Raw genomic sequence first — 9,123 nt, 5'->3', positions numbered from 1 at the left:
GGTGGGAGGATTGCTTGAGCCCAGGAATTCAAGGTTGCAGGGAGCTATGATTGTACCACTGCACTCTAGCCTGGGCAACAGAGCAAGACACTGTCTAAAAAAAAAAAAAAAAAAAAAAGGCTAGGCACAGTGGCTTATGCCTGTAATCCCAGCACTTTGAGTGGCTGAGGTGGGGTGGATTACTTAAGATCAGGAGTTTGAGACCAGCCTGGCAAACATGGTGAAATCCTGTCTCTACTAAAAATAAAAAAAAATTAGCTGGGCATCGTGGTGGGCACCTGTAGTCCCAGGTACTCAGAAGGCTGAGGCAGGAGAATTGCTTGTACCCGGAAGGCGGAGGTTGCAGTGAGCCAAGATTGCACCGTTGCACTCCAGCCTAGGCAACAAGAGCGAAATTGTGTCTCAAAAACAAACAAACAAAAAACCAAAAACTCTTCATACTAGGATCTGTGAGTTCATTACAACAACTACACATCATAGATTTGTCTAGTCCAGCCCAAGTATCAAATTGTCTACTTGCTGGACAGATGAAAACTGAAGGACCTTGAACCGGGTGTCAGACTGTTTTTTCATCTGGCCAAGTCTCTTCCCAGCTGTTTTGACCTTGGGCAGGTCATTTTAACTCCTAAGGCTTGCTGTCTTCATCTTAAAATCAGGATGACAGTAGCATCTACCTCTTGAGATCGCGTGAGAAATAAATGCAAGGATGCATGTATAATGTTTCATACTGTATCTAGTATAGGGTGAGTACTTCTTCAAAAATAACAGCCACACCTTTTCCTAGGATTGCATGCAAAGCAATAATATTGCAAATAAAGGCAGTTGTTGTTTCCTTCCTTAATAAATCAGGAGAGAATTAGGATTCTTTTGGGATTCAGACTAATCTCTTTGAACCAGCAGTTTGCATTTGGTTGCCATAGTGTCCTGGGCCATGAATGGCTGATAGAGAGGCATGTCATATTTTCAACAGTTGCCTTGACTTGTCTGATGAGGAGATGCCATTTCTATTAAGTAGCTGTCTCCAATTTGTAATATTCCATCTGTGGCTTTTCCCAACCCTTATTCTTCAACAGCCTCTCTCTCCAGATCCTGAGAAAAGCCATATCTACCAGGAAGAAAACGACTAAATCGTGGTAAAAGACATTTACCTCGGGAGGCTGAGGCAGGAGGATGGCGTAAACCCGGGAGGCAGAGCTTGTAGTGAGCCGAGATCCAGCCACTGCACTCCAGCCTGGGAGACACAGCCAGACTCCGTCTCAAAAAAAAAAAAAAGACATTTACCTTTTCTGAACTCAACCTGTAGTTTTTGTCCAACTGCGTTCCCCTGACAAAATGCATTTCAGCAAGTTTTACTTCAAGTATTTGTTAATCTCTAATGCTTTTAGTAAAGAAGGCATTGAATGAATTTATTGCTCATCCCTCTGAAAGTGACCTGACAATGTCATTGTACTCGGAGGATTTATTTTACTTCCTCTAAAGGACTGAGAGTAATATCCAGCACCTTCCTGCCGCCAAAAACGTTCTACTTTGAGGTCAGGTGCAGTGGCTCATACCTATAATCCCAGCACTTTGGGAGACCAAAGCAGGAGGACCGCTTCAGCTGAGGAGTTTGAGACCAGTCTGGGCAACATAGCAAGACCCCATCTCAATTAAAGACAAAAGTCCACTTTGAATTTGGTTCACACCTACAATGCCAACAATTTGGTAGGCTAAGGCAGGAGGATCGCTTGAGGTCAGGAGTTTGAGACCAGCCTGGCAACATAGTGAGACCTTGTCTCTACAAAAAAAATTTTTTTTTAATGAAACTTCTCACGTGACAATTTTAATCATGAAAGCTATGTACATGCCACAGTCTGGAACTTGGGATCTCAAATGGTCATGGATTCCATGTTCTCCGTCCCCATATAGAAGGGAGGAGGGCTGGCCTTTGGAATCCCCCAAGTCTGGGTTTGAATCCCAGTTCCACCACTTTAAGTCTGGTTGCTCTAGACCAGTTATTTAATGTTCTCTCAACATCAGTTTCATCTGTGAGATGAGCTACCTTGCAGGACTTCATTCGGTCCTTCCGCAAATATTTGTTCTACCAGAGCAGAGCGGGATAACAAGGTGTCTGTCCTGTAAAGCAGTCCAGGGTGGGCACCCAATGTGAAACAGAGCCTCAGCCACGCAATGCCACAGCGTGTTCCAGGGTCGGGGAGTTCCGGGGAGCTCCCAGGGTGCCTACACTCCTGCTGTGCTCTTGGCACACACTGAGGGGAACGCCCTCTGCTCTGAAATTACTGACTGATGAGTCACCCTCGAGTGCCTGAGGAAGTGGAGCAAGTAGACCACAGGCAGCCTGGACCTGCCATTGGTTTCTAGGATCGAGTCACAGGCTCCTTGGAAGACTCAAAGAGAGATCAATTCGATCAAGGCTCTTGGGCTGGATCAAAGCCTAAGAAGTGGGGGAAAGGGAGGAGGAAGCTGGGCTTCCACGCAGTCTCAGCAAAGGCCTTAGCCTGCAAATATTCTACAAATATTTGAAGAAGGACTGAATGAAGTCCTACAAGGTAGTTTATTGTACAGATGAAACTGATGTTTAGAGAACATTAAATAGCTGGCCTAGAGCAACCAGACTTGCAGTGGTGGAGCTGGGATTCCAACCCAGATCTGGGGGAGTCCAAAGGCCAGCCCTCCTCCCTTCTATATGGGGACTAAGAACAAGAAATCTAAGATTATTTGAGATCCCAAGTTCCAGGCTATGGCATGTACATAGTTCTCATGTTTAAAATTGTCATGGGGAAGCCGGGCTCTGTGGCTCATGACTGTAATCCCAGCACTTTGGGAGGCACAGGTAAGCAAATCACTTGAAGTTAGGAGTTCAAGACCAGCCTGGTCAACATGGTGACACCCTATCTCTACTAAAATATATAAAAATTAGCCAGACGTGGTGGCGGGCAGCTGTAATCTCAGTTACTCGAGAGGCTGAGATGAGAATCACTTGAACCTGGGAGGCAGAGGTGGCAGTGAGCTGTGATTGTGCCACTGCACTCCAGCCTGGGTGACAGAGTGAGACTCCATCTCAAAAAAAAAAAAAAATTGTCATGTGGGAAGTTTCAGTTTTTAAAACAATGTTTTCATAGAAACAAGGTCTCACTATGTTGCTCAGGCTGGTCTCAAACTCGTGGCCCACAAAGGCCTCAGCTTACTCCCTCAGCAAGCTCTGCCATTGAGACAATCCTACAGAATTGTCCCAAACTGGGGTGAGAAGGCTGGAACTTGATACCCCAGCATGGATCAGGCATTGGAAGTTGCCTCCCCTCAAGCAAGGGGTATGACCTTGGACCTGGGAGAAGGGCACTGGTGATGCATCTCTATTAGAAGTTTCCTCTATCTCTACGCCCCTCCCTCTTCTCAGACCTTCCACCCCCAAAACACATTTGAGAAGAAGAATCGAATTAGCCAGGAAAGCTTTAGGAAGAATGACATTTAAACAGACCTGGAGACCAGGCACGGTGGCTCATGCCTATAATCCCAGTACTTTGGAAGGCTGAGGCAAGTAGATTGCTTGAGCCAGGGGTTTGAGACCAGCCTGGCCAACATGGTGAAACCCCATCTCTACTAAAAATACAAAAAAATTAGCTGGGTGTGGTGGTGCACACCTGTAGTCCCAGCTACTCGGGAGGCTGAGGCACGAGAATTGCTTGAACCCGGGAGGCGGAGGTTGCAGTGAGCCGAGATCGTGTCACTGCACTCCAGCCTGGGCAATACAGCAAGACTCAGTCTCAAAAAAATAAATTAATTAATAAATTAAAATAAGTCTATGGACAAAAGTAAGGCTGGGTGTGGTGGTTTACACCTGCAACCCCAGCCTTTTGGGAGTTCTAGGCAGGAGGATTACTTGAGCCCAGGAGTTTGAGATCAGCTTGAGCAACATGGTGAGACCCCACGTCTATGAAAAGTAAAAATAGCTGGGCATGGTGGCACGTGCCTGTGGTCCCAGCCACTCGGGAGACTGAAGGATCACTTGAGCCTGGAGGTCGAGGCTGTAGTGAGTTATTAGTTACTGTATGGTTACTGTGTAGTTAGTTACTGTATGGTGCCACCGCATTCCAGCCTGGGAAACAGAGAGAGACTCTTGTCTCAAAAAGAAAAAAAAAAAAAACTTAGTCTCTGTACGCTGACCCTCAATCACTGAGTCCTCCCCAGAGGACTTTTTTTTTTTTTTGAGGCGGAGTCTCGCTCTGTCGCCCAGGCTGGAGTGCAGTGACCCGATCTCGGCTCACTGTAAGCTCCGCCCCCTGGGTTTACGCCATTCTCCTGCCTCAGCCTCCGGAGTAGCTGGGTCTACAGGCGCCCGCCACCTCGCCCGGCTAGTTTTTTGTATTTTTTAGTAGAGACGGGGTTTCACCGTGTTAGCCAGGATGGTCTCGATCTCCTGACCTCGTGATCCTCCCGTCTCGGCCTCCCAAAGTGCTGGGATTACAGGCTTGAGCCACCGCACCCGGCCCCCATTTTTTATTTTTTTGAAACACAGTTTCACTATGTTGCCCAGACTGGAGTGCAGTGGTGTGATCACAATCACGACTCACTGTAACCTTGACTTCCCAGGCTCTGGAGGTCTTCTCACCTTAGCCTCTGGAGTAGCTGGGACTACATGTTCACACCACCACGCCTGTCTAATTTTTGTAATTTTTTTTTTTTGTAGAAATGGGATTTCACCATGTTGCCCAAGACGACCTCAAACTTCTGGATTCAAGTAATCATCCACTTTGGCCTCATAAAGTGTGGGGATTATAGGCGTAAGCCACTGTGCCTGGCTACAAGTTCTTTCTTTCTTTTTTTTTTTTTTAAATGAAGTTTAGCTCTTGTTGCCCAGGCTGGAGTGCAATGACACGATCTCGGCTCACTGCAACCTCTGTTCAAGCCCAGGTTCAAGCTATCCTCCTGCCTCAGTCTCCTGGGTAGCTGGGATTATAGGCACGTGCCACCACACCTGGCTAATTTTCCTGGGTGGCTGGGATTATAGGCATGCGCCACCATGCCTGGCTAATTTTTGTATTTTTAGTAGAGACAGGGTTTCACCATTTTGCTCAGTCTGATCTCAAACTGCTGACCTCAAGTGATCCACCCGCCTCAGCCTCCAAAAGTGCTGGGATTACAGACGTGAGCCACCATGCCTGGCCTACAAGTTTTGCTTCACTTGGGCGAACACCTAGTTTTGGGATTACTGGGCCAAGTGTACCTATGACTTAATAAGCAATTGCCAAACTGCTTTCCAAAGAGACTATACCACTTTGTCTTCCAACCAGCAGTCTATGTGTGTTTGCCAACAGTATTATCAGTTGTCTTTATTTTAGCCTTTCTGAAAAGTGTGCATACTTTTTTCTACTATCAACAGTGAATGAATATTCTTATACATATATCCCTTGTGAGTAGGTGTGATTATATCTGTAAGATACATTCTTGGCCGGGCGCGGTAGCTCAAGCCTGTAATCCCAGCACTTTGGGAGGCCAAGACGGGCGGATCACGAGGTCAGGAGATCGAGACCATCCTGGTTAACACGGTGAAACCCCGTCTCTACTAAAAAATACAAAAAACTAGCCGGCCGAGGTGGCGGACGCCTGTAGTCCCAGCTACTGGGGAGGCGGAGGCAGGAGAATGGCGTGAACCCGGGAGGCGGAGCTTGCAGTGAGCTGAGATCCGGCCACTGCACTCCAGCCTGGGTGACAGCGCGAGACTCCGTCTCAAAAAAAAAAAAAAAAAAAGATACATTCCTTTTTTTTGTTTGTTTGTTTTTTGTTTTTTGAGACGGAGTCTCGCTCTGTCGCCCAGGCTGGAGTGCAGTGGCGCGATCTCGGCTCACTGCAAGCTCCGCCTCCCGGGTTCCCGCCATTCTCCTGCCTCAGCCTCCTGAGTAGCTGGGACTACAGGCGCCCGCCACGGCGCCCGGCTAATTTTTTGTATTTTTAGTAGAGACGGTGTTTCACCGTGGTCTCGATCTCCTGACCTTGTGATCCGCCCGCCTCGGCCTCCCAAAGTGCTGGGATTACAGGCGTGAGCCACCGCGCCCGGCCAAGGTACATTCTTAGAAGTAGATTTGATGAGTCAAAGGGTGTGAAAATCTGATTAGATATTGACAAACTGCCTTCTGGATGGTGGTGTTAATTGCCTACCTACCAACTACGTATGGCAGTGCCTGTTTCAACATATCCCCAGCAATTCAGTGTGTTACTCAATGTCCGTGCATGTTTTTAATGTATGTATATAGGTATTTATTTTTTTAGAGATGGGGTCTTGCTGTGCTGCCCAGGCTTGAGTCCACTGGTTCAGTCATAGCTCACTACAGCCTTGAACTCCTGGGCTCAAGCAATCCGCCTACCTCAGCCTCCTGAGCAGCTAGGACTACAGGAGTATGCCACCATGCTCAGCTACTTTTTTTTTTTTTTTTTTTTAAAGACATGGGTTCTTGATTTGTTGGCTGGGTTGGTCTCAAACTCCTGGCTTCAACTGATCCTCTCACTTCAGCCTCTCAAAGTGCTGGGATTGTCAAAGTGCTGGGATTACAGGCATGAACTGCTGTGCCTGGCCATTAGTACCTGTTTTTTTGTTTGTTTGTTTGTTTGTAAGACAGAGTGTTTCTCTGTTCTGTCACCCAGGTTGGAGCGCAGTGGCGCATTCTCAGATCACTGAAACCTCTGCCTCCCGGGTTCAAGTGATTCTCATGCCACAGCCTCCCAAGTAGCCTGGATTACAGGTGTGAGCCACCACACCCAACTAATTTTTTGTATTTTTAGTAGAGACAGAGTTTCGCTATGTTGACCAAGCTGGTCTTGAACTCCTGGCCTCAAGCAATCTGCCTGTCTCGGCCTCCCAAAATGCTGGGATGACAGTCATGAGCCACCACACCTGGCCAGTACGTGTTTTTAAATACAATTTTACTTGAGACAATTGCATGTAAGTATCCACCTCATAGGGTTGTTGGTGAATACTTAATGTAAAGCTTTTAGAGCAGTCCTTATCATACAGAGAGTACAATGAATGTTAGTTACTGTATGATTACCACTGCCCATCAGTCAATCACATTATTATTTGCCTCTCTCACCGAGTTCCTCGTCAATATATTCAGGAGTTGTTTGGATATAAACTTTCTCAAACCGTGTTTTTTATCTGCTCGCCCATCAACACACCAATAATCAACACGGAAGACTTCTGTGGACTCCAAAAATGTGTGGGGAATTCCCCCCACCAGCAAGCATACAATTTTTTTTTTTTTTAAGATTGAGCCTCACTTTGTCACCCATAGCACGATCTGTGCTCACTGCAACCTCTGCCTCCCAGGTTCAAGCGATTCTCCTGGCTCAGCCTCCTGAGTAGCTAGGATTACAGGTGCATGCCACCACATCCAGCTATTTTTTGTATTTTTAGTGGAAACAAGGTTTCACCATGTCGCCAGGCTGGTCTGGAACTCCTAAGCTCAAGTGATCCACCCACCTCTGCCTCCCAAAATGCTGGAATTACAGACTTGAACCATCACACCTGGCCAGCAAACATCAATTCTGCAGCTGACACCAGCTGGGTGTCCTTCCATTTAAGCCTGACATCTTCTACCTGAAAATAGTGTCATTTCCCACAGGGTGAGGGCTCCGTCCCCAAGACTGCCCTCCTTCAGACACCAGTCACAAGTCTGGGCCTCTGAAACTTCTGATGGACCGCCTTCAAGCTGGGGCTTCCATGACCCCCATTTTGGGTTCCATTAATTTGCTGGAGCGGCTCACAGAATTCAGGGAAACACTTAATTTTGTTTACACAGATGAAGTGACACATAGGGCAAAGTATAGGGGAAGGGGTGTGGAGCTTCCATGCTTTCCCTGAAAGCAACACCCTTCAAGAACCTCCACATGTTCTGTTATCCAGAAGTTCTCTCAACCCAGTTCTTCTGGGTTTTTATGGGACACTTTATTACATAGGTGTGATTGAACACTGTATAGAAATGTGATTGGACAGGCCAGGCGCGGTGGCTCAAGCCTGTAATCCCAGCACTTTGGGAGGCCGAGGTGGGCGGATCACCTGAGGAAACGCCATCTCTACTAAAAATACAAAATTAGCCAGGCATGGTGGTGCATGCCTGTAATCCCAGCTACTCAGGAGGCTGAGGCAGGAGAATTGCTTGAACCCGGGAGGCAGAGGTTGCGGTGAGCCGAGATCACGCCTCTGCACTCCAGCCTGGGCAATAAGAGCAAAACTCTGTCTGAAAAGAAAAAAAAAAAAAAATAGCCAGGCACGGTGGCACACACCTGTAATCCCAGCTATCTGGGTGGCGGAAACAGGAGAATCGCTTGAACCCGGGAGGGAGAGGTTGCAGTGAGCGGAGATCGCACTACTGCACTCCAGCCTGGGTGACAGAGCAAGACTCCATCTCAAAGAAGGAAGGAAGGAAGGAAGGAAGGAAGGAAGGAAGGAAGGAAGGAAGGAAGGAAGGGAGGGAGGGAGGGAGGGAGGGAGGGAGGGAGGGAGGGAGGGAGGGAGGGAGGGAGGGAGGGAGGGAGGGAGGGAAGGAAAGAGAAACAAAGAAAGAGAAAGAAAGAAAGAAAGAAAGAAAGAAAGAAAGAAAGAAAGAAAGAAAGAAAGAAAGAAAGAAAGAAGAGAAAGAAAGAAAGAGGGAAAGAAATCTATTGGACAGAAAGTACGTGATCTGAACCCAGCAAAGCCTGTCTGCTCAGACTTTTCTTGGCCTCTCTGTGTAGCATTTCTTCCTTGAGGGTAGGGGGCAGACCCTCTCTGGAATGAGGGTCTTTTGACCCAGTCAGATTAGAGTCCTGCCTGGAGCAGGTCAGAGGTGGACAGGAGAAGATCAGAGAGGGAAATTCTGTTTCCCGAGGCCTACAGTGCCTCAACATTATAATGAGGACAATGGGAGTTAGATGCCAGGAATTGTGGATTCGAAAATTGATACCTATATCATAACACCACAGCGGTGCTTTTTCTGAGGGACTTAAAAATACCACCTATGGAATTTAGTTAATCCCCAAAAATGTCTTGAAATGTCAGCCAGGAATTCGGTCACTGTGGTTTTACAGAGTAGAGAAACAAGATAAGACCTTTTCAAGATTACAGAATAAATATGTGTCCCACAGACAAAA

The sequence above is a fragment of the Macaca nemestrina genome, chromosome 18, assembly GCF_043159975.1.
Source record: "Macaca nemestrina isolate mMacNem1 chromosome 18, mMacNem.hap1, whole genome shotgun sequence".
In the NCBI taxonomy this organism is placed as follows: Eukaryota; Metazoa; Chordata; class Mammalia; order Primates; family Cercopithecidae; genus Macaca; species Macaca nemestrina.
Note: the sequence above shows the minus strand (reverse complement) of the source record.